Source organism: Haemaphysalis longicornis, unplaced genomic scaffold (assembly GCF_048455015.1).
Source record: "Haemaphysalis longicornis isolate Haplotype H1 unplaced genomic scaffold, Haemaphysalis longicornis Haplotype H1 scaffold_5, whole genome shotgun sequence".
Lineage (NCBI taxonomy): Eukaryota > Metazoa > Arthropoda > Arachnida > Ixodida > Ixodidae > Haemaphysalis > Haemaphysalis longicornis.
Genome location: NW_027526385.1, coordinates 169,304,863 through 169,329,013, shown reverse-complemented (window position 1 = coordinate 169,329,013; position 24,151 = coordinate 169,304,863).

Sequence of the window (24,151 nt, the reverse complement as noted above, 5' to 3'; positions counted from 1 at the left end):
CATTTTCAATTCTGCTTGAAATTTGGTCTCTCCCGAATTGACGGAGAAGCTTCAACATTAAAAACAGGTGCGTTGCACCAGAGGCCTATATAACAAAAGTTTTACACGGCCTTTCCAAGCGAAATTTTCAGAAATATTATCGAAGCTCCACTGCATTAAAAATCGTTTTTTATACACGAAAACATTTTACAAAAATTTCTCCTACTAAAATATATTATCTGGTTTAACATTTCCAGCTCAAAGACTTTTCTTCTATAACAAACGGCACAAAAATAACCAAACATACCCAGCTTTCCCGCTCACAATTTCTACCTCTAAGGAACCTAGCAAGGCCACTTCAGAAAAAATAATATTTAGCATAAAGCAAGGAGTCAGCGCCGACATAACAACACTCAAAGGAGTTTCTAGATTTCTGAATATTTTGTGTATAATTCGCTATCAAATCTTACTCGCCATGCATTTCAATGGAATAGCTTCCATGGCTCAGGAACCTAGTCGCATAACGTGCGAGACTTAAAACTGCACAAAGGAAGTTTGGACCCCTAATATTATCTGCGGAACAATACTTTCCATTTCGCTAAGTAACTACAGAGTAATCACTATTGTAAGGACGGCAATGACCAGGAAAGCTTCAAATGCTAAAGTTTAAATCTTTTGTTTCGCTCCCATTTAGGTACATCGCGTTGTCGAACCGAAAAGTAGATAAACGTTTGCGAGTAGCAGTTCTCCAATGTATACATCGAATCATTGCAAACAAATAAACGCCGAATGAATGTTCATGCATGCTAGTGGGGCAGAGCGGACAAATCCATTGCGAAAAAATTACGATGAGTCCCTTTCGAAAACAAACGAAAACAAACATTTTGAAGCCAGGACTGACGAAGTAAAACGTGCTTGCATAAAGCTTGCATAACTTTTAACCAATGATTGAATATCTTAGTTTCTTTATAAGAGGTGGAAAAGTCCATTTGAACTAGAAAAAATGAAAAATTGATGCAGTCATTTTTTTGTGTGGAGGTAAATATCGAACGTAGCAAACAAACTTGATGTGCTTGTGAAGTATATTCTCTGGGATGCCCTCAATAGAGCAGAGATATGCTCGGAGATTTTGGAGAACAACGTCAACCTGGAGTAATAAATTGGAATCAAACATCTTGAAAGTTGTTTATTTGCTATTGCAGTTATTAATATAAAGTGGTAAAACACGAACATAACCACCGAACGGAATTCCGTAAATTGTAAAACAATGAAGAAAAAAGTTGCAGACTTGCAGCAAATGGTTAAGTCAGTGGTAAGTTTAGCAAGAGTGAGGTCTGAGGTTTATGAGAGGAAGGAGTTTGCGCTAATCGCCATAAATATCCGGTTGTAGGCCAGTACTGCAGTTTTGCAATGCAGAGAAAAACATTGTGGTTGCTCTCCAGAAATCTTTACAAGTTTCTTTTACAATTTGGGACTTATATAAACTTGACGTAGGCCTGCCATTCCACAATCGACCATGTTTTAGAATCTAACCAAACGAGGCATTTCAATTTTAAGCATTGGGAGGTGCCCGTAAAATTTAAAAAAAGAATATCTTTGACAGAATCCCGATTATGGAGTTTACGTTAATCATATTAAAAATGTTTGAACATATTGCAACTGTGTTCGTAGTCGTAAAAAAAGGCAGCTGGAACTCAAGAAGTTTCCAAACTGTAGTTGTCCTAAGCAAATGTAATGCAATTTCGAAGTAGCTGTCCAACACGTAGTATAAATCTCCTTAAATGCAGCTTGCGCTCGGTTAACACATGCGCATGCGCTGCTATGCGCTGCTATGCGCTGCTCTCTCTCATTCCGCTGCATATGAACGCGGTACAAGGTAAATATAAATGGTAGCGAAGGCTCGCGCGAAAAGCGGTTCAGAACCTATTGCCAGCAACATCAGCATGGGGACTTATGGGAGTAGCGAATGAAGCGCGACTAGGTGAGGAGGGAACAAACACTAGTAACAAAAAACCAAATTTTATTCAACAATAAAGCAACATTTATATTTTACGAACTGTATTTATTTCTGAATCACATTTATTTAGGCACAGTGTGCAAAGAACTTATGAAAATGTTGTTCATTCTTAAAAACCTTTTTTGTAGCGCCCTCTGAAGAATGGCACATGTCATTTTTCTGTGATGCAGTCATTGTAGTGTTCGGAAAGGAGCACCTAAAGTTCGTCTGCTAGGAAACGCCCCTCGCGTGTTTTGGTGGTGCGCATTTGCATTCGTTCTTCCTTGTTAATTTAGTGTGCCCTTAATTTTTGCTGTGCGTGGAGTTGCGAGGTGCGTCGTATCGTGGGTGAACACGTTTAGTACCGTGCCCGGCGGGCACGGTGAACTACGCGACGATGCTGCCAACGGTTGGAGCGGAGCGCTTTCCTCGGTACCTACGGAAACGATGTGCTGTACAAGGTTTCAACAGCAACTCCCGTACGAGTGGCGTTTCACTGCACCATTTTCCTCTCTTTTTCACAGGTAACGCGAAAATATGGTACTGTTAATACGTGCACCGGGGTTGTGTTAAGGGACGTGGTGGTGCTTCGAAAAATAGTGGGTCTAAAGCTTTGTTATGTCACAGTTACCTCTTGATTTCACCTCAGGTTGGATCGGAGCAAGTGGTGTCAATTACTGTAGGACTTCTCAGCGTATTCACACTTGAATTCAAATGATTCACTTTAATTGTCGATCTCAGTGCCTTCTTTATTGCATTACAACGCTTGTAGTGATCGTTGCTTCCCACAAGCATTATAAATAAATAAATAAAATTCCAATCGCAGTACTGTGTTGTGCTGCTCCGTGCTGCCCTGCTGCCAGATCTTTCCTGCTTTTTTTTACTTATCTGTTGTGACACTTGCCTAAATAATGCAACCATGAAATTGCCGGCGTGCATCCTGGGTGAAGTTCTGAGAAACCCATGTCTACTTGATAAGACGTCGGGACAGCTGCGGTGTGCTCGCTTCACTTTCGTGAATCGGCATTACTGTGGCCCGGTTTTATGCGTAAAGATGCAGTGCCGAGCTTTGTTCTCCTGTTTCGAAGTAGTTCTGCTGTTAAGGCTTTCATTGCTCATAATGCTATGTGTAACAGGTAAAGTCAATTTTTTGGCTCGTAAGGAAAACCATAATGCATGTAGTTTCTACGAACATTTTGTACTTATTGTATACGTGCTGATTTTGTACAGTGTGTTAAAGTTGTTTTATGTTTATGCTGGAATAAAATTCAAATATCTTGGGTATAGCTTGACTATGCGTTATTTCTTCTCTTAGAACTGAAGCACACAAACCGAGCAAGCATTATATAACATTAATCTATACTTAAGGCACGCACGCAACCTGCGTATGTGCGACGCAATTAAACAGCCCAGTAGTGGCGTTGGTTGAAATTTGTATCGGGGTGAGGAGTGGGCACGTTTTTGGTATGAAGGGGAGTCGGGGAGAGTGGTGGAGTGTCATTTTGTGCTCTGCATCCAATGGCAGAAAAAAAAATTCCGGTCGGGGGTGTGCGTGCCCGGTTCCCGGTTTGCCACCCACTGCAATCAAAATAAACAACTGATTGCTTTTGTACAGCAGTTGAAGACATGAATACAGAATAAAGTTTCAGGGATAATGCAAGATGTGTTCAGCAACGCCGAGGTTGATCACACGACAGTATGATTAAGTACGTTTCTCTAGTCACGAGTCTGTACTAGTTAGGCTGGCGTTGACTGGAAGCACGCACGACAACGGCTCGCCAACTTGCGTCAGATGGCAATGACATGAGCCCTGAGCGATCAGAGGCGCTCTAAAAATATTTTGAAGTCAAATTTTCGCGATAATGCCACCAAAATGACGTCACTTTTTGACCGGATCTTGCTTCACATCCGGTTTATTTTTTGTTCCGCCGGAAGTGTTCTCTCCTCGCACAGATGGCGCTAAGCCCCATGAGCAGCTCGAGAGCCGTCATTTTCTGAACGTATGGGCTTCTATGGAACCTTCACTACCAGTTACATTTACCTTGCGCGGTAAGTGCGCCGCTCCGCTCAGTCATTGCGCCGCCGGCGCTCCGATGACATCGTCCGATGATTTGAATAACGCAACGGCAACCCCCGATGCGTCGCATCTACCCCATGGATCCCCTCGCGGGAAGATGGTGTAAATTTTTTCCTCGGGCTCTACCTTACACGAGGGGAACATTCAGTAAACAACGAAGAACAACACTTAAATGCCTAAAATGTCCACGAGTTTGCTCACGCGCTCTGAATCGGACAATGTCTTTCTTCTCTACGCCCAGCGTACGCAGACAACCGAAATGGAAACACGCCCCGTGTTCAGTGATAGCCGGAAACACAGGCCTACAACCATGCCGATAAAAGAGAAGTCCGGGAAGAATCGGTTTGCTCGCTTGTGGGTGATCTTTGTTGTAATTTTGTTCATTAGATTGAACATGTCATGTTTCATGAAATACGAAGTGCGCAGTTTGTAAGAAGGCGTCTTTCTTTCTGAGGTTAGGGAAGATATGCCAATTTTCAATTTTATCGCCATATTTCTACGTCGACACAAACTGCGTGAGATACACGCAAAGTGGCAAGAATAATAAAAAATAATAATACTACGTTGTTTCAGAGATTATGGGCAGTGACTAAGTGTAACCCAGTTTTGCTTGCAACCAATCCTCAAGGTGCCTAGAACTTGTTCGGGGAAAATTGGTTACAATTATAACGTACCATTTTATAATACGCAGCTAAAAAGAAACAAAAGAATGAAGAAACCATGAGTTGAATATAGCCTTCCTTAAAGAATCAAACAAAAAATTAACTCATCGCTTCGTTTATAAACGCTAGGAATTATGTTGTTTTATTCGGTATAAAATAAAACGAACAAATTAAATTTTGATCTATAAAAAGCGCGTCATTCATACTTAGAAAATAAATTTGGAGCTATTTATAACGACCCTGGGAAAACCTGAAACAATAGTAATAACCTCATGCCGAAAGAAGAGAAACGAGTTATTTTCGAGAGTATTATCGAAGAAGAGCAGTGCACGGGAATTTTCCTTGCGGATAAGTATAATAATATGTTTTTACTATCAGGTGCTGCCACTCTCGCAGACACAATAATATCAGTAAAAAACATTGCATGACAGCGTGTACTAATGCTCAATATTTTTATTTCCCGTTACTATATCACGAACTCTGAGCTTAATTCGAAAACTAAATATCAGCCGGGCATGTGGGGTTGATGAATGTAAGGTGCAGCCGACAAAAGCCGTCGCACAATCTCTCACATACCCGCCGCGGTGGCTCAGTGGCTAAGATGTTGTGCTGCTGAGCGCGAGATCGCAGGTTCGATTCCCGGCCGCGGCGGCCTCTTTTCTGATGGAGGCGAAAAGCAAAAACGCCCCTCTGTACGAGATATCGGTGCACGTTAAAGATCCCCAGGTGGTCAAAATTAATCTCGAGCCCTCCACTACGGCTCGCCTCACGCCTGCGGTGCGTCGGTGCGTTAACCCTACAATGACTTAAAGCCACTCTCGCATATAAGCAACCGAATGCTAAATTCTGGTGATTTTCGTAATTTTGAAAATTCCAGTTTCTGTAATTTTCAAAAGTGGGGAATTCAAATGACGTGAACCATTACCGGCCAATTGCAGTTCTGTCCATTTTTTTCAAAAGTAATAAAAGAGGTAATCACAACTCGAATCTTAAGCTTCTGTAAAGCTACCCCTATAGTCACCGAACAACAGCATGACTTCCAAACACAAAAATGAAATGAAATGATAACACTAAATATAAAACACACAAGTTTTGATGACTTCGAAGAAAAATTGATCACTGTTGGTGTGTTTCTCAATTTAAAGAGACTTTTGATTGTAAGCAAACACGATATATTGTTTCAAAAACTTGAGAAATACCGAATCAGTGGAATGTGTCTCTGTCTAATACAAGGTTACTTACACAATCGGCTTCAATGCACAAAAATATGTCACTTCAGGTCATGCTTTTGACCAATTAGTTACGGCATTCAACAAGTTATCTGTTCTCGGGGGGCTGTTACTTTTATTCTGCATAAATTGCGTTGTTCCCTGTTAACTTGCATTCAAGCCCGGATATATAATTGTATGCAGATGATACAAACGTATTTTTTAGGCAGTAATCTGGATCTTGTAAAATGAAAAACAAAATTATGCCTGAAAAATTTGTTGATTTGCCTAAGTTCAAGTGAACTGGATTTAAGCACAAGACACACAAAATATATTAATTTCCGAGCTCACAACAGACGTTTAGGGCAACGGGTTGTCCTCAATTTCCGAGGCGCATTTATTGGAAAAGTTATTTTGCAATAATTTGTTGCCATTGTGTTTGATGAAATGGTAACTTGGTCTCCTCACATTGACAAACTACGAAAAGATATATCCCGGAACATTGCTACTATTTATAAGAAATATTATCAGGATGAAAAAAGGGCGTATTTACTTTATTTAGAATATTTATGCTAGTTGCTCATACAGAAGCGCATAGACCAATGGTTGAGAAGTTGGCCGATCAATGTTATCTTTCCCTTCGTCGAAGCACGGACCGACCGATGTCTCTCGATGCTGCTACACCTTCGTCGTTTGCAGGTGCGTTTGGAAGCGTCACGTAATATCACCCCCCGCGCGAAACGAGCATCCCGGTGCTGGCTAGGAGTCGCTATCGGGAGGTGTCCGATAGACTTTGAGGAGAGAGACGTGAACAATGTCCGACGAAGGTGACCACTGGGATGGGAAGGACAGTAGAGTTGAAACTTCGTACGTGACATCCGTCACCTCTCGCAGCACCTGATAAGGTCCGGCGTAGCGAGGCTCCAACTATGCGTAAAGGCCAACACAGGAAAGAGGCGCCCACAGGAGAACCAGAGAGCTAGGAGGAAAAGACACAATGCGGTGTTTATCGTCAAAACGAAAGTTTTGAGAAACCTGGGAATCGCAAAACCGCGCGCGAGCGACGTTACGTGCTAGCGCAGCCCACGTGATGGCATCGCGGGCGTAGCCTCTCTGTGGAAAAGATGGGGATGGTTCTCGACCGTACAAAAGATAAAACGGAGAATAGCCGGTAATATTATCACGTCGAGTTGCAGGGAATGTGATGTATGGAAGCATGGCGTCCCAATATTTGTGGTCAGATGAGACGTACATGGCCAGCATTTCGGTGAGTGCGCGATTAAAGCGTTCGGTCAGGCAATTTGTCTGGGATTATACAATGTGGCCAACTTGTGTCGGGTGAAGCAAGAGCAAAGCAAGTCGGCGACGACTTTGGGTAAAAAAGAACAACCACGTATGTGAGGAGTACCCGCGGGAACCGTGCTGCAAAATTACGTTTTCTAGGAGTAAGTCGGCAACATCAGTGCACAGCTTGCTGACAGGGCACGGGTGATGACATATCAGGTCGTGTATTCGGTAGCAACGGCAATCGACCTATTGCTGGTAAGCGATGAAGGGAAAGTGCCAAGAAGGTCCAAGCCGACGCGGAAGAATTAGTCGGTGAGAAAATTCAGGGGCTGAAGGTGGCCTGCAAGGAGCACTGACAATTTTTTGCGGCGTTGGCAAAAGCCGCCAGTGTTGACGTATTGTTTAACTGACTTATAAAGTACAGGCCCGAAGAATCGGTGCCGGGTGCCGGAACAAGTGGACGCAGAACCAAGATTGCCAACCAAGGCTGCGTGGGGTGAAGCTGTTGGAGGGCAAGTGTTCCAATACAATAAGGCGGACGTCAGGCCCAATAGAGCAGTAGTGGCGATGGTGGAGGACTTCTTTATGGTTGAGGAAGGCTGATAATGATGGGTCAGAAGGGTCACATTCGAGGCGTTCAATGATTGTACGAAAGCAAGAGCCGTGGCATTGCCCTTCACCTATCTGGAGAAAAATCTGATATTTCAAAAAGGTAGGCATCATCAGTGGTGTCAGCATTGTCAGGCGTTACCGATGGCAAAACGGGATAGACAGTCGGTGTCTTTGTGCAAATATCCCGAATTTTAAACGACGTTAAAAGCGTACTTTTGTAGTCGTGGTGCCCAACGACAAAGGCGTCCTGTGGCCTTTTACAGACGACAGCCAGCAGCGCGCATGGTGGTATCTCACTACGGTGAATTCGCGACCGTATAAGTACGGTCGAAATTTTCCGACAGCCAACACCAGTGCAAGACACTCACCTTCCGAGATGGAATAGTAGCGTTCTGCCATGGACAAAAGGCCGCTCGTGCTCGCAATCACCAGCTCGTGACCACACTGGACTTGGGAGAGAGCAGCACCTATGGCATGGCCACTGGCATCAGTGCGCACCTGAGGCGAAGCAGAAGGGTCAAAGTGGTCCGAGACTGGCGAGATGGGCAGAGTGTCAACAAAGCGCGAAAAAGCTGCGGCTTTCTCAGGGCCCAAGCAAATGCAGCATCGTTCGTGAGACGTTAGGTAAGTGGCTGAGCGATCTGAGCGAACATTCGGGCGAAGTGGCGGAAATAAGAGAAACAGGAAAAACTGCGCACGTGTGTTGCTGAGCGTGTAACAGGAAAGTTCTGCACAGCGTCAATTTTGTCGGGGTTAGGTTGTACTCCTGTAGTTACGACTAGGCGGCCGAGGATAGAGATTTTACGTCGTCCAAACTTCCATTTGAAAGATTTATGTGCAGTCCGGCTCGGAGAAAAATGGCTAGAACAACGGACAGGCCTTGCAGATGGCTCTAAATTATTGGGGAAAATACGATAAGGTCATCAAGATATCAAAGGCAAGTGGAACATTTAAAAGACTGAAGGAGAGAGTCCATCATTTGCTTGTATGTAGCTGGGGCCTCTACGTTGCCAGCGGTCTCTTCGCCCTCTTTGTCGTCGACAGTGACCTGTAAGTAGCGGGAGCGGAGGTCAATAGAAGAAAAGTACGCTGTACCATGAAGGCAATTGAGCGCTTCGTGGAACCTGGAAGGTGATAGACGCCCTTTTTGGGCTTTTCTTAAACTGTCGGTAGTCCACGCGGAATCGCAGTGTTGCGTATTTCTTTTTAACCAGTACGACAGGTGAAACCCAAAGACTTGATGATGTCTCAATGATGTTTTTTAACATTCTGTCCACCTCTCTTTGGATAACAAGCCGCTCAGCGTGGGACACACGATACGGCCGTTTGTGCGTAGGGCTGGCACCTCCGGTGTTAATACGATGACGGACAATGGATGTCTGGCCCAAAGGATGATCTTCGAAATCGAAGATGTCGCTGTATGGCTCCAAAAAGCAACGCAGTTCTTCAGCTTGCGTTGGCGTTAGATCTGCTGCAATCATCTTCAAAAGATTGGCAGCTTCACGTGGAGGAGTCGGTCGCGGAATTTTAATATTGACACGAAAGGGACAGATGGTTGGCAAACAGAAGACTAGTTTTAATTAGCATTGAGCCCACACAAGGTAGCAAGCAAGCAGGAAAAGCGTGTTTTTTCTATAGCCAAGTCACTGGCTCCGACTAGTGGTCATGGCGGTTTCCGAGTAGTCGGTGCATACCCTTGCGGGGATAAATAACGTTCATAGTGTCTGTGGCGCTATCTCTCCCCTTCAAAAAGCATCGACTCGATGCGAAAGAAACGTGGAAACAATGAAAAGGAAGGCTCTAAACACAACACAATTGCTACTATAGTTGCGATAGTCCTTCACAATCTTGGAGGCGTCCATCAAGTCCATCATTCAGGTCTATCATTGAACGGGCATTGGCACTCACCGTGAGTGGTACAGCTTTATTCTGGCCACATGAACAACTTCTGGAAAAGCGCTTCGTCGAGATCGAACAGTTCCTTCGGGAACGACCTGGTACGTAACCTCACTGAGTTGACGCACAACTTTGTAGGGGCCGAAATAGCGGCACAAGTTTTTCGGATCTCCCTCGAAGGCGGACAGGGCTCCACACCAAAACCTGGTATCCAGTCTGGTAAACCACCTTTGTGTGCCTGTTGCTATATCGGCGGGCGTAGATTTTTCGTTGGTTTCGTATTCTACATCGCGCAAGGTTGCGAACTGCTTCGGAGCGCTTAGTGAATTTTTCACCGTCCGAAGTGGGTGCTTTAGTTTCACTGGGAAAAAGCGTCGAATAAAGCATTGTGGTGATCTCCCGACCATGAACGAGACGAAAAGGAGTGAAGCCGGTTGTTTCCCGCGGAGCCGTATTGTATGCGAATACAACGTAGGGTAGTACTTCATCCTAGTTCTTGTGGTCATCGTTGACATACATGGAAATCATATCAGCGATGTTCTTATTGAGTCGCTCGGTCAGACGGTTGGTTTGCGGATGGTATGCAGTTGTGCGGCGATGGTCTGTGTACGTAAGTTTCATTAATTCTTCACTAAGCGCTGATGTAAACGCATTTCCTCGGTCGGTAATGACGACTGCTTGGGCACCATGGCGGAGCACGATACTGTGGAGCAAATATATCGCAATTTGTGCTGATGTTCCTAGTGGTATTGCCTTGGCGTCACAGTACCGTGCAAGATAGTATGTAGCGACCACAATCCACTTGTTCCCTGCAGACGACTAAGGAAATGGGCCTAGTAAATCCATGCCAATCTGTTGAAATGGCAGGTTCGGGGGATCTATTGAATGTAAGATGCCGGCTGGCCGAGTTGATGGAGATTTCCGGCGATGGCAATCCCGGCACGGTGTGACGTAGAGTTTGATTATAGCGGCTAACTTTGGCCAGTAGTACTTCTGGCGGATGCGCGCTATTGTGCGAGCGAAGCCTAAGTGCCCCGACGAGGGCTCGTCGTGGCAAGCATGTAGAACGTCACCGCGCAGGAATGTCCGCACAACCAGAAGGTATTCGGATCCTGTAGGCTGAACCCATTTTTTAAAGAGCACGCCGTCCCGGAGAACAAAAAGTGAAAGTGCGCGCCTAAAATGTCGTGCGATAAGCGCGCTACGTCCTTCGTTGTACTCAATGAGTGGCTGGAGCTCCGAGTCGTCTCTCTGTTGCTAGGAAAGATCTGTAGCTTCCAACGCTCCGAGGAAGGCATTGTCCTCTTCCGAGTCGCCAGGATTACGCTCAAGAGGAGCTCGCGACAAGCAGTCGGCATCGGTGTGCCGCTTCTCGGATTTATACACAATGGTGACATCGAACTCCTGAAGCTTGTGGCTCCACCGCGCAAGGTGTCCCGATGGGTCCTTGTGATTTTCCAGCCAGCACAGCCGTACGAATATGATCTGAACATTGTAATCGCCCATCTACCGCCAAGCACTCGTTTTCTGTCGTCGGGTAGTTTCTGCCCGTGACAGAGTGCGAGTTGCGTAGGGAATCACTCGCTCAACTCCCTCTTGCCACTGTACTAATACGGTGCCGAGACCAATGTTGCTTGCATCTGTGTGCAGCTCAGTCTTGGCGTTTTCGTCAAAATGACCAAGTATAGGGTCATTTCCAAGCGCCTCTTGAGCTCCTCGAAAGCTATGCACTGCTCTTCTCTCCAAACAAAAGGTACGTCGTCCCTTGTCACGTGAGTTAGGGGCTCCGCCGTTTTTGAAAAGTCGGCCACAAATCGTCGATAATAAGCACAAAGACCCAGGAATCGGCGGATGGCTCGTTTGTCAGTTGGTGTTGGGAACGAGCTTACCGCAGACGTCTTCTTGCGGTCTGGGCTCACGCCCTCAGAGCTTACCACATATCCAAAGAACTTGTGTTTAGAAGGCGAAGTGGAACTTTTAAGGCTTTAGGGAGAGACCGGTTGCACGGATCGCATGAAATACTGCACGGAAGCGTTCGAGATGTTCATCAAACGTGGCTGAAAAGATGAATACATCATCCAAGTAAACGAGACAGGAGTTCTATTTGAGATCCGAGGGAACACTGTCCATAATTTGTTGGATTGTGGCAGGTGCAGAGCAAAGTCCGAATTGCAGCACTTTAAACTCGAACAATCCGTCACGGGTAATGAAGGCAGTCTTTTCACGGTCTCGTTGATCAACTTCAATCTGCCAGTATCCGCTACGCAGGTCGATGGAAGAAAAATATCTGGCATGGCGGAGTCGACCGAGGGAGTCATCGATACGTGGAAAGGGATATACATCCTTCTTGGTAATTTTGTTAAGTCTTCGGTAGTCGACGAAGAAGTGGAGGGTACCGCCTTTCTTAGCAACGAGAACGATAGGTGATGCCCACGGATTTTTAGACGGCTGTATCACGTCATCCCGCAGCATCTCCTTGACCTGGCGTTGAATGGCCTCTCGTTTTTTTGACGAAACCCTGTATGGTTGTTGCCGAACAGGTCTCTCTCCGTCTCCGGTTATATTGCGGTGTTTAACTAGGCCAGTGCGCTTTACCTTGGTCGAGAAAGCAAAGCAGTCACTGAACAAGCTGATGAGAGCCTGGAGTAGGTGCTTTTCCTCTTTTGTTAAACTGGGGCTAATTTCAACAAGACTGGTAGGCTCAGCAGTCGTTGTGACTGTACAAATGGTCAGGGCTTCTTGTCGATCTTGAGCCAATGTACCCCGTACGCCAGCGATTTCATCGATGCCCGCTATTTCTCCAAGATAGGCCACAGCTGTGTCCTGGTTAGGATGCTGGAGTACGGTACTGAAATTCGTTAGGAGAATGCCCGTCGGATAGTTCCGGATTTCAACCACTACCCCTAGCCATGCTGATCTGTCCTTCCAACCGAAGGGGCACGTTAGCTTCGGCTATTCCGCACGTAAAGTCACTGTCGCACTTGACGGAAACAAACACACTTGCTCGGGGGGGCAGCGTCACATGACCGTCGCAAAGACGTAACGCCATACAACGGGGCTCGGCTTCGGTTTTGACAGCTCGGTTGGTAGAGAACGTGACCAGGAGCTCCCGCAGGTCGATGATGGCCCCATACTCATAAAGAAAGTCTAGTCCGAGGATGAGTGGCTTTGAAAACTCTCGCAGGACAAGGAAACAGGCCGGGAAATACGCGTCTCGTATCCTAATTCTGGCCGTGCAAACTCCAAGCGGTGTAAGGAGGTGGCCGCCAGCCGAGCGAATCGCTGGGCCGCTCCATGGTGTTACCACCTTTCTTAACCGGCCAGCAAGCTAGCTGCTCATTACAGAAAAGTCCGCTCCTGTGTCCACTAGAGCTGTCAAAGGGTAGTCGTAGGCTGAAATCGAAATTTCGGCGGATACTACGCCAGCGTTCCCATGGTACGTTTCTGGGCTAGGCGTCAAGTCGTCTGTTCGAGTCGCTGCGAAAGCGGGTTCGTGGTCGGGTCGTCACGGTGGTGAGGCCGGGGCGTCGGGTTTTGCTTGGCGTCGTCGAGCCGGTGGAGGATGTTGCGAAATGTGAGTGGCGGCAGCCCTACTCCCGGAGGACGCCGTTCCCAGTTTCCCCGGGGGGGGGCGACGGGACCTTCCGCCAGCCTTGGTGGTCGTCGTAGTCGAGATTGGGCGTCGAGGGGACAAAAAGCGTTGCGGGGAAGGCGATCTGGACTGGTGTTGCTGCTTCGGCGGAGGGATCAGATGGGAGGCCAGGTACTCCAGAATTTCAGGAGGTCGTTCGCCGTAGCGGAGTCGAAGGGCACCAGGCGAAAACCCTCGCATGCCCATCCTACTGTAGGGGCAGTTGCGCTGAACGTGGCCCGCTTCCCCGCAATGATAGCAGAGGGGTCTGTTGTCCGGCGTGCGCCATATCACCGCTTTTCTAGCAGGTTGGTCTGGATCAATCCCCGCAACGCTGCTGGTGAACCGCTGCTGCCTGGGCGCAGTTTGAGGCTGATAATGTTGAGGCCCATAGAGAGAAGGTCTGCGTAGAGCGTCTGCGTACGCCATGATATGGGGTGCAGGCACGTCGTAAGTGGTAGCATAGGTGCTCTACGGCAGCGGTGTGGGCTGCAATGCCTGCCAAATATCCTCGCGGACTACGTCGGAAAAGGAGGCCACGCTTAGCTGGCGACCGACGAGGTTGGCTTTCTGAAGCTCACTTTCCTCGCGAACAATGGCTCTTATTAGCTGTCGCAGAGAAAAGTCATCCGTGTTCCCCGGGCGCTTGAGCATGACAGCTTGATGTCCGGGAATGAGATTGACGGCCGTAGGGCATCCCAGGTTGCTGCAGCGCGCGTTCCATTGCTGCTGCTTCTTTAAGGAAGTCAGCAACACTACCCGGTAAATTCCGAACAAGGCCTTTGAACAGGTGCTCCTTTACTCCTCTCATTAAATGCCGCACCTTTTTTTCCTCGGGCATGTCGGGGTAGGCCCGTCTAAACAGTCTCCACATGTCTTCTACAAACATGGCCACAGTCTCGTATGGACCCTGGACACGTGACTGAAGGTCGATCTCAGCCCGCTCCTTTCGTTAGCCGCTACGCTATGTAGCCAAGAGGTGTTGCCGAAATTCTTGCCTAGTGTACATATTGGGTTCATGGTTTTCGAACCAAGTCTGAGCGGAATTCTCCAGAGAGGAATAAACAATCCTGAGGTTTTGACGGTCATCCCATTCATTGAATGAGGCCACCCGTTCAAAGCTCTCAAGCCAATCGTCGACGTCCTCAAAGCTATCCCCATGAAATGCTTTCGGTGAGCGAGGCGTATGCAGGACAAGTGGTTGAGCCATTCCTGCCATCTCGCCAGATTGGCTCGCGGTAGAAGTCATGGCTCACCTCATGGCTGACCTGACAGGTGTGGCGAGATGCCCAAACTCCGGTTCTAAGCCTTGCAGACGTCGGCTCGCCTTGTGAACTGGTGTTCGGTCCACTGCGCTGGGGCTTGAAGAAGCCGGGTCTTGGGCACCGACGTACATGGGTTGGATACCCCGCACGCTCTCCCAAACTGTCACGAGAGGAACAGATGGTAGGCAAACAGAAGACTAGTTTAATTAGAATCGAGCCCACACAAGGTAGCGAGCAAGCAGGCAAAGCGTCTTCTTCTTCTAGAAAAGTTACTGGCTCCGCCTAATGGTCATGGCGGTTTCCGAGAAGTCGCGCATACCCTTGCAGGGATAATTACCGTTCATAGTGTCTGTGGCAATATCGATTGGAGGTTCGCCAAGAGTTGCAGCGGAAATGTTGCAGCCATGAACCGGAGCCAACGTTGCTAGTTCCATAGAGTGCGAAAGAACTTGCTAACATAAGATGAAATGCAGCAAGGGCGAGGTGATTTCGTTGTTGTTAACAGTCACTACGCTACGAGGTAGTCTCAAGCTGTGCGCAAGGAGCACGTCAACGATTGGTGACACTACGAAATCGCCCTCGAAAACTTGTTTGCTGCATGACAGGGCAAATAAGTTATTGCTCGCGGTTGCAAGCGAATGTGCTCTTTAGATGAAAGGCTCTCGTCGGGCGCGTCTTGAGAGGTGGTAAAATCAGCTTCTCGACGCAAAGGACACCAGTAGAATAGTCAATGAGGGTGGTGGGCTCAGATAAAAAGTCAAGGCGAAAGATAAGGTCATGCGAGCAACGTTCAATCACCGTGAATGAAACAGTCGCTTGACGACCAGCTACAGTCAGACAAGCAGCGCACATTCCGATCACAGACGTCCCTCCATTAGCGACTCTAACAAGATGTAACTTTGGTAACGTCATAACATTGGGTAAACGGCAGCAAAGATGAGCTCTCACAGCAGATAAATGGTTCGTTGGATCCGGAACGAGAATGGCGCGTACCCACACTGGGGGATTGGCCAAGTCTTATTGTGATTTCACTTGTCCTCATGTATCGATAAGGGCACTTACATGCACGCCCTAAACTTCAACGTACAGTTAATATTTTCTCCAAGTAGCCGAGGTTAAGAGAGGATTTTTGAGTGTTGTCGGTGGTGCCGCGTCACCTCTGGTAGCTATATTTGTTAGTTTTGCAACGGTAGGCGGCCGTAGCTGGTCGGAGGCAGAGTGCGACGGGGTTGTGGGGAGCAGGCTGGCATTCTTGCTAAGATGGAGAACGGGTGGAAATTCCGGGAGTATGGACATCGCGGTCGTCTGTTTAATGCCGTGTGGTAAAATGAGGGTGGTAATCGTCGTCAGGTGTAGAAATGTCTGTGCAACGGATGTTCCACGATGCAGGGTGGGGCGACGGTATCCAGTGACTCCGGCAGTATCGAGCAACGTGCTCCGGACCACACCAACTGAAGCAGATCGGGCGGTCATCGGGGGTTCTCCATTCAGCGGGACGCTGAGGTCGGTAGACTGGAGGCTTAAATTGGTTCAAGGGGGTTGTGGGCGGCGGCGGAATGTGTAGTGATGGCGCACGATTTGCAGAAGAAACGCAAGGGAAGCCAATGTTTGAAATATTGCGACGAACAAGAGCTTGTATAAGCGAATTTTACGTAGGCTGCCTTCGGGTGTGTAGAGGGGTGGAGAAATTGGAGTCATGTCCTTGATCTCATGGCAGACAAAGTTGGTGAGGTGTTCTGACGTTGCGGGCTCAAGCGGGTGGTGAGTGAGTCCTCGCGCGGCGGCGTCCGCCGTCTCGTTGCGGTTGGGGGAGCTCCCGCAACTGTAGCCTTGGTGCGCCGGGAACCAGCGGAGATGACTCCGCAGTCTCTGGTCGCACTGTCGGACACCGCACTTCATAACGCGCACTGCATTAGCACACACACTGTTCTTGCTGTAGTTCCGGATCGCTGTGCGGGAGTCGCTCAGGATCGTCGTGCACTCGCCGCGTGGTGGCAGCACCGTCCCTCGTCTCTGCGGAGGAGCAAGCTGCTTTGAACGACGCCAGCGACGGCGAAGACAACAGCTGCGACGATGAAGACGCCGAGCCCGTAACGAGCTACGCGGATGTATTGGACTGGTATCGGAGCGCACGCCGCTCTATGCCGGGCCCGCACCCGCTGCTCTCGCGGGAACAGGCGGTGCTCTATAGGCAGTTGCAAACGAACTCGGTGCTCACGCCGGCGATCGCGCGCTACTTGTGCCCCGACGTCTACGACAGCGAAAAGTGCAGTGTTTGTAAGAGTGCTACTGCTACGCTGACTCGCGTGTTGTGGGATTGTGAACTGCATCCAGAAGAGGCGGCTGCCTACCCAGGCAGGCTGCCGAAGGACATTGCTAGAGCCGTGTTAGCACAGGACTCAGTGCAACAGTTACAGGCGGTCCAGCGGATCGAGGCAGCTCTCGCTCGCCAAACGCGCAGGGATGCAGTCGACGCGATCCAGGGGCTGAAGCCTCGCGGAGAGTGTTGGATTCCCCGACGTAAGCGACGGGACATGACTTGATGACAGCCCCCACATAGTCAGGTAGCAAGAGGGCCCTGCGTGGTACCCTGCTACCTCCGCCGGAGACTTCAATAAAGTTCACTTCTCTCTCTCTCTCTCAAGCGGGTGGTGCGCAATATCCTCGCATGGCGAGGTGGAAGCCGTGTTTGGAAGCCGCTGAACTGATCAGCAATTCAACGGGTCTTCGCCAGTTCGAAGCGTCAGCACTATTTGAAAACGGAGTAGAGCAGTCTTTACAAACGAGCAGGTGGAAGGCGTCGTCAGCAAAGCATTTCATCACGTGAGAAACCTTCTCGGACTCCTCTATGTTTTGATCCTACGTGTGGCAGAGCGCAAGCATGTCCTGAATATAGGTAACATGGGCTCAGTCGATGTCTGTGCGCTCGACGCCAGTTCGTTTTGAGCAGCGAGCTTGCAACCAATGGGTTTGCCAAACAGCTCCGTCAACTTGTTTTTGCAGGCATCCCAGCCAGTGGCGTCGTCTTTGTGTGAGCAAACATTTCTTAGCTGTTCCGTCAAGCTAATATTCGACATTGGAAAGCATGACTGCGGGATCGCATCGGTCATGGGCATCCACCCGCTCCTAAATCTTGGTCTGATCTCCCACATCAACATCGTTTGTACCTAAAAAGTGCAGGGGTCACGAGATTGCGACACGATGACAATTTGTGGTGCCCATGCGTTTCCGGAGTGGTATGTCTTTTCGCTGTAGCAAAGGTGGCGTGGACAACGAAGCTCCATGGCGTGTAAAGTCAAGCCCCACAGCGCTGAGCTGTGGTGATAGCGAGAGGCCAACGAAACCCACTCGACCAACGGAGAGGTGGCGAAGTGCGATGGCCTCGAACCGGATGAATTTGAACCTCCACCACGATGTCGGGATGAAAATAAGGCGCATTTACTTTATATACACTATTTATGCTAGTTGCTTATACAGAAGCGCCGAGACGAAGTTTCCCAAGTTTGCCGATCAAGTTTCTCTTCCTCTTCCTGGAACCAACGACCGACAAGTGTCTGTCGATGCTCCTGCGTCTCCGTCGTTTGCCGCTGCATTTGGAAGTGTAACGTAACACTGTTTACTATCTGCTTGGATGAAAAGCAACCGTACTAGAGTCAAGTCTATTACCGCCTTCTAGTGTGGGGTTCAACAGGAAACACAAACATGGCAAACCTATACCGGCCCTGAAAAACGTCTTACGACTAATTGAAAAAAGCAATCACTATCAATCACAGTTCTCCAATATTTAAGAAATATCAGGTATTGACAAGTATGAACAATATAAACAATAAATTATAACTTTTTATCACTAAATATGGATTCAACGTAATAGCTTTTACGAAAATTACACGTCAGGAAGGGTGGCGCTACGGTCGCCGTGGTGAACAGACGTGTTCATATCTGTTCCGTCCTTAATGCCCGCTTTCGCAGTAATACTTAGTTTGGATCCCGAAGATTTCATTACCAATGTGTTCGTGAAGGCATCCGCTATCACCCGATACCCGACTTTTCATCGAAGCTGCGTTTTTCATCGATTTATCGGACTTTTCCTGGTTCATCGCCACGAGGAGCTGCTAAGCCTAAGCGAACCCAGGGCTCGCCAGGCCTAGCCAGCCGTTCTTCTGCCACGAAAACATGGAGGGCTCCGCCACCGCTTCGACGCACGGTTCCCAGGTTTCCCAAATGTGCGTGCAAGTAGACGGAGCAGAAATTACACCCGAGCAATTTCAGCGCTCGCCCGGATGGCTGCACATCGGCGGGCACAAGAGCCGACCACGCCGGCAAGCAACGCAGGGTGAGTCCACTTCTCGTACCGATACTCCGAGCTCTCAGCATAAGCCGCAGTGCAACAAAAACTTCCGGACCGCAGTGATTCGGGCAGCTCGCATGCCAGCCATGCCTGCAGACAAAATTAAGATCGTCGTGCGGCCTCGCCGAGGACTCGATATTTTCAAGGCAGGAGCTGCATGCGTGGCAACCGCCATCACGCCCGCAGCAGGAATTGAGAAGGCAGATCGCGCTGAGGATATGGCGTGTCCTAATACCCAGCAGAACATTATGTTGCTCAGCACTCCGAGCGTCGAGCGAGCGGAGAAGTATGCTCGAATTCAAGCTATCAACGTCCAAGGCAAAATATACGACGTGAGAGCGTACGGAACGACCGCCCACAACACAGTCAAGGGCGTGATTAGGGGCATTGGGCTTGAGGACAGCGAAGCCGAAATGATGCAGCAATCGTTACTAAGTTCAAGCCCCTTGCCGCAAGGGCGAAGCGTATCGGGAACACGACGATAGTAATTGTTGTGTTCAACGGTACCAAAGTTCCCAGATATGTGCGTGTGCCCCACACCAAGCGTACGTGTTTGCCTTACATGTAACGTTTCTAATCCAAAAGAGGGCCGCAATAATGTCCCCAAATGCAAGCTCTGTTGCAGAGAACACCCCACCGGATATCGCTTCTGCAGAGCCAAATACAAGGTTCCATACGTCGTGCGGCAAAGGCGATGGGAGCGCCGTAACGCCGAAGAACGGCAAAAACAAGCACTCGAATCAAGCTCGTTTCCACGCCTTGGACGTTCCCGCTCGCGCAGTGCTTCCCGTAGCGGATCACGCCGCGCGTCACGCAGCGCATCGCGCCATGCGTCACAACACGCTTCCCGTAGTGCATCGCGTAGCGCATCCCGCGGCCGTGACTCATCTGACAGAGTCAGCTGGGCGGACGCAGCAAGGGGCAAAGTTAAAAGTAGCAGCGTTAGCTCCAACAGCGCCACTACTAGCCGAAGCACTCCGAGCAGCTGGCAGGCATGGACTACCACCCCTACTACAAGGAACTTGAACAACTCCGCGCGACCAACGCAACGCTGGTAAAAACCACGCGTCGGCTTGCCCAAGAGATAGCCGAGGTCAAGAAAGAACTCCAAGCCCGACAAGACCCGCCAATCACTGCCCCACGACAGTTTAACGAGACGCCTACACCCGCCGTTACCAACGAGCAGAGCACCTGCACACCATCAGACCAAGGCACACAATCAATGGACACAGCCCAAGACGCGCCCCAGGAAGAGAATACCACTGATCCAAATCCAAAGAAACGAGCACGAACGTCATCACAAAACCACACGGAACTGGCCGAATTGGAAACTAAGCTCGAAGCGAAAATTGAAGCGATCGGTAACACGTACGCCAGCCCAGCTGCCGTCACCGACCAACGACTGGCGCGACTGGAGGAGTTGATTACCACGTCCTTCCGCAACATACAAGAGCAGTTCGGCTACATAGAACAGACTCTCAAGCCCATAGTCTGCAGCCCCATCTTTGCGGCGCAATTCGGCAACCACCCATACCTCCAAGAACAGACGCAAGCCCCAACTCCGCTACAATCATATCCCAGCCCCAAGCCAGAATAGGAACGCTGCCGGGCCTTACGGTGTGGCAGTAGAACTGCCACAGTTACAACAACAAGAGAGCAGTGCTGCAACAACACATCACAACAGTAACCAAGAAACCCGACATCGTCCTGCTGCACGAAACGGCGACGGCGACCCCCACCCTCCCTGGGTATCGCGCTCACGTTAGCCCGGCTGAGGGACGAGGCGTCTGCACGTTCATCCGCAAAGGAATCACGTTCATCGAGCACCAACTCAAACACGGCCGCAGCAGGGTGGAGTACACCTTCACCGAAATCCTTCCAAGCAAACAACGGAAACGCAGCCTGTTCATCGCCAACATCTAATGTAACCCCAAGCACCACACACAGAAATTCAAGACCCTACTACACACAGCCAGCACCCAGGCCAAAGACAAAACTTTGCTGATTGGAGGGGACTTCAACGCCGCCCATCGAGCGTGGGGTTACATAAAGGACACGGCCAAGGGATGGGACCTGTTACAGGTTGCCCTGGACCACAACTGCGCCTTAATAACGGACCCCGCTCATCCCACCCGCATTAGAAACTCCATAGCACGAGACACCACACCAGACCTTACATTTATCAAGAGCGACCATACGGGCAAATCAACATGGCCCAACACCGGCGTCGACCTGGGCAGCGATCACTACATCCTCGAAATTACGGTACCCAACCTATGCTGGGCCCACACCATTGCACACAAGTGGACGGACTGGGACAGTTTCCGTAAGGGACGTCCCACGACAGCACAAGACATCACAGACATAGAAACCTGGATGGCAGAGGTCCGCGATGCAGTGCAGTCGGCCACCAAGACCATCGAAACGGACGAGGACGTCGTTACCATGGACAGCCACCTGGCCCGTCTTATCGAGGCCAAACGTTCGATACAGGCGCATTGGAAGCGGCAACGGCTGAACCGCAAATTGAAAAAGAAGGCGGCCGACTTAAACAGGGCCATTGAACACCACTGCAAGCTCCTGTGCCGTCAGTAGTGGAACGAAATCTGCAGCCGAGCTGATGGGCAAATGCACCGCGGATGCACCTGGAATCTAATTCGCCACTTTCGAGATGAAACCAAGACCAAGTCACACCAGCGCGACTGTCTGGCCCGCCTCATGCACACCGCCACACAACATCAAGGAAAAGACGCTGTTATGACGATCGTAGAAACCAAGTATCTGCCGGACACGCCGACGGAAACCCACCCGCCGTACAGTGGGCTGCCCAACACGTGGCTCGACCGAGATATTACCATGTCAGAGGTACGGGTAGCGCTGCACGAGCTCAATACCCGCTCGGCAGCCGGCCCTGACCTTGTTACCAACAAGATGCTGCGCAACCTCGATGATGCATTGATCCACGCCCTAACCTGTTACTTTAACGAATGCTGGCGGTCGGGCAAACTCCCTAGACAGTGGAAAACGGCACAAACAATCCTGATCCCGAAACCGGGCAAACCACCGGACATTAGCAACCGGCGTCCCATCTCGCTCACGTCCTGCGTGGGCAAGGTGCTGGACCACGTGTTAGCCACCCGATGGCAAGAATACTTGGACAAGGAAGGCCTCTATCCAGACCCGATGATCGGCTTCAGGCACAGACTCAGCGCACAAGGCGCCATGTTGCAACTGAAACAAGAAATCATCGACACGCAAGACACAAGACACCAAAGTAATTCTGGGGCTCGACTTACAAAGCGCATTCGACAAAATAAAACACTCAGCCATATTAGCTGAAGTATCAAGACTCAACATGGGGGTAACAAGCTACAATTACATCGAAGACTTCTTGACCAACCGCACGGTGGAAGTTCACGCCGGAGACCTCAAGCTACCTGAACGCAAGCTCGGCAGCATGGGTACACCGCAGGGTTCGGTCATCTCGACATTGCTGTTCAACCTCGTCATGATCGGGGTAGCCAGGGCAGTGGTGGCGACTGGTGTCCGGCACACGATCTACGCAGACGACATTACCCTGTGGGTGGCCGGCGGCACCGACGCCAGCATCCAGCAACAGCTGCAAGCGGCGGTTACCACCATCGAGCATCACCTTGAAGGCACCGGCCTAGTGTGCTCGCCCGCGAAATCCGAGCTGTTCGTCTTCACACCGCTACGAGCGGGACGGAAACGCGCTCCTCCTCGAGAGTGCGATCACATCAAGATTGTGACTGCATCGGGGCAACGCATTCCCGAAGTTTCCAAAATCAGGGTTCTGTGGCTGCTGCTAAACAAGAGCGGCTGCAACGACGAGACCATCAACAAGCTTACCACAAAGGCAATGGAAGCCATCCGGCTCATACCGAGTCTCGACGCGACGGGCTGACATGCGTGAAGACAGCCTCGTGCGCCTCGTCCAGTCCTTTGTAATCAGTCACATCGCATACGTTGCGGCCTACCTCAACTGACACGTCACCGACAGGACCAAGATCAACACGCTGATCCAACGAGCTTACAAGACGGCTCTGGGCTTAAAGGAGACCACGAGTACGGCTCGGCTCCTGCAGCTCGGCGTCCATAACACCCTAGAGGAAATAGCCGAGGCGCAGCTCACTGCGCAAATGGAGCGCCTCTCTGCCACCAAGACGGGCCGCAGTATCCTGGCGTCCCTAGGTTACAACCCGCGAGCTCCCAGCCGGCAACCGTGCGAGATCAGCGAGGAGGCGCGGGTCCACATCCATGTGGACCCCATCCCGAAGAACGTGCACCCCGAGTACAACCAAGAACGACGGCAGGCGCGGGCCAAGGCCCTCACCAAGCAACACGCCCGGTACGTAGACGCTTCGGAATACGAATGAGAAGGCTTTGCGGCAGTGGTCGTTGTGGCGGCTACCGGGACCAAGACAACGGCAGCGAGCGTGCGGTGCACAGACGCCACAGACGCCGAGGAGGTTGCCATCGCTCTGGCGATCTCCGAGGCCGAGCGTCGCACCGTGCTCAGCGACTCGAGGAACGCCGTGCGCAACTTTGCCAAGGGGCGAGTGTGCGCGCCGGCGGCCGCAATCGTCGGCAAGCTCAAGCTCCAAGACCGCGGCAACACCATCCGTATCAAGTGGTTCCCGACTCACGCGGCCGAGTGTACATCCTCACCGAACCACAACGAGACGGCCCATTCGGCGGCTCGAGCGCTTACCCTCCGCTCCCCCGAGAGTGACCGCTCCGTGTGGTGGTTTGAAACCAAGGACCGAATGACCAGTTATAGCGAAGTTACCAAGTGTTATCGCCTAGCTCGACAGACAATGCCGCCTCCCCACCCGGCACTCAGTCGGGAGGAGGCCGTTATCTTAAGGCAGATACAGACCGGGTCACTCCCCGCCCCAGCAGTGCTACACGTGCTTCACCCAGAACTCTATCCGAGTGGTATGTGCAGTGTTTGTGCAGTGGGTTTGGCGGATCAATGGCACATCATGTGGGACTGCGCCAGGTTCCCGACTGAAGCTACCTCCAGGACATACCCGCCCGAACTTCAAAGTGCAGTGGAGTCTACAGACAAGGACACTCAACTATGGGCCGTCCAGCAGGCCCGGGGTGCGCTCGAAAAGCACAAGCCTCACGACCCGCCACAAACGGGCCGAACTGGGGTATTGCAGA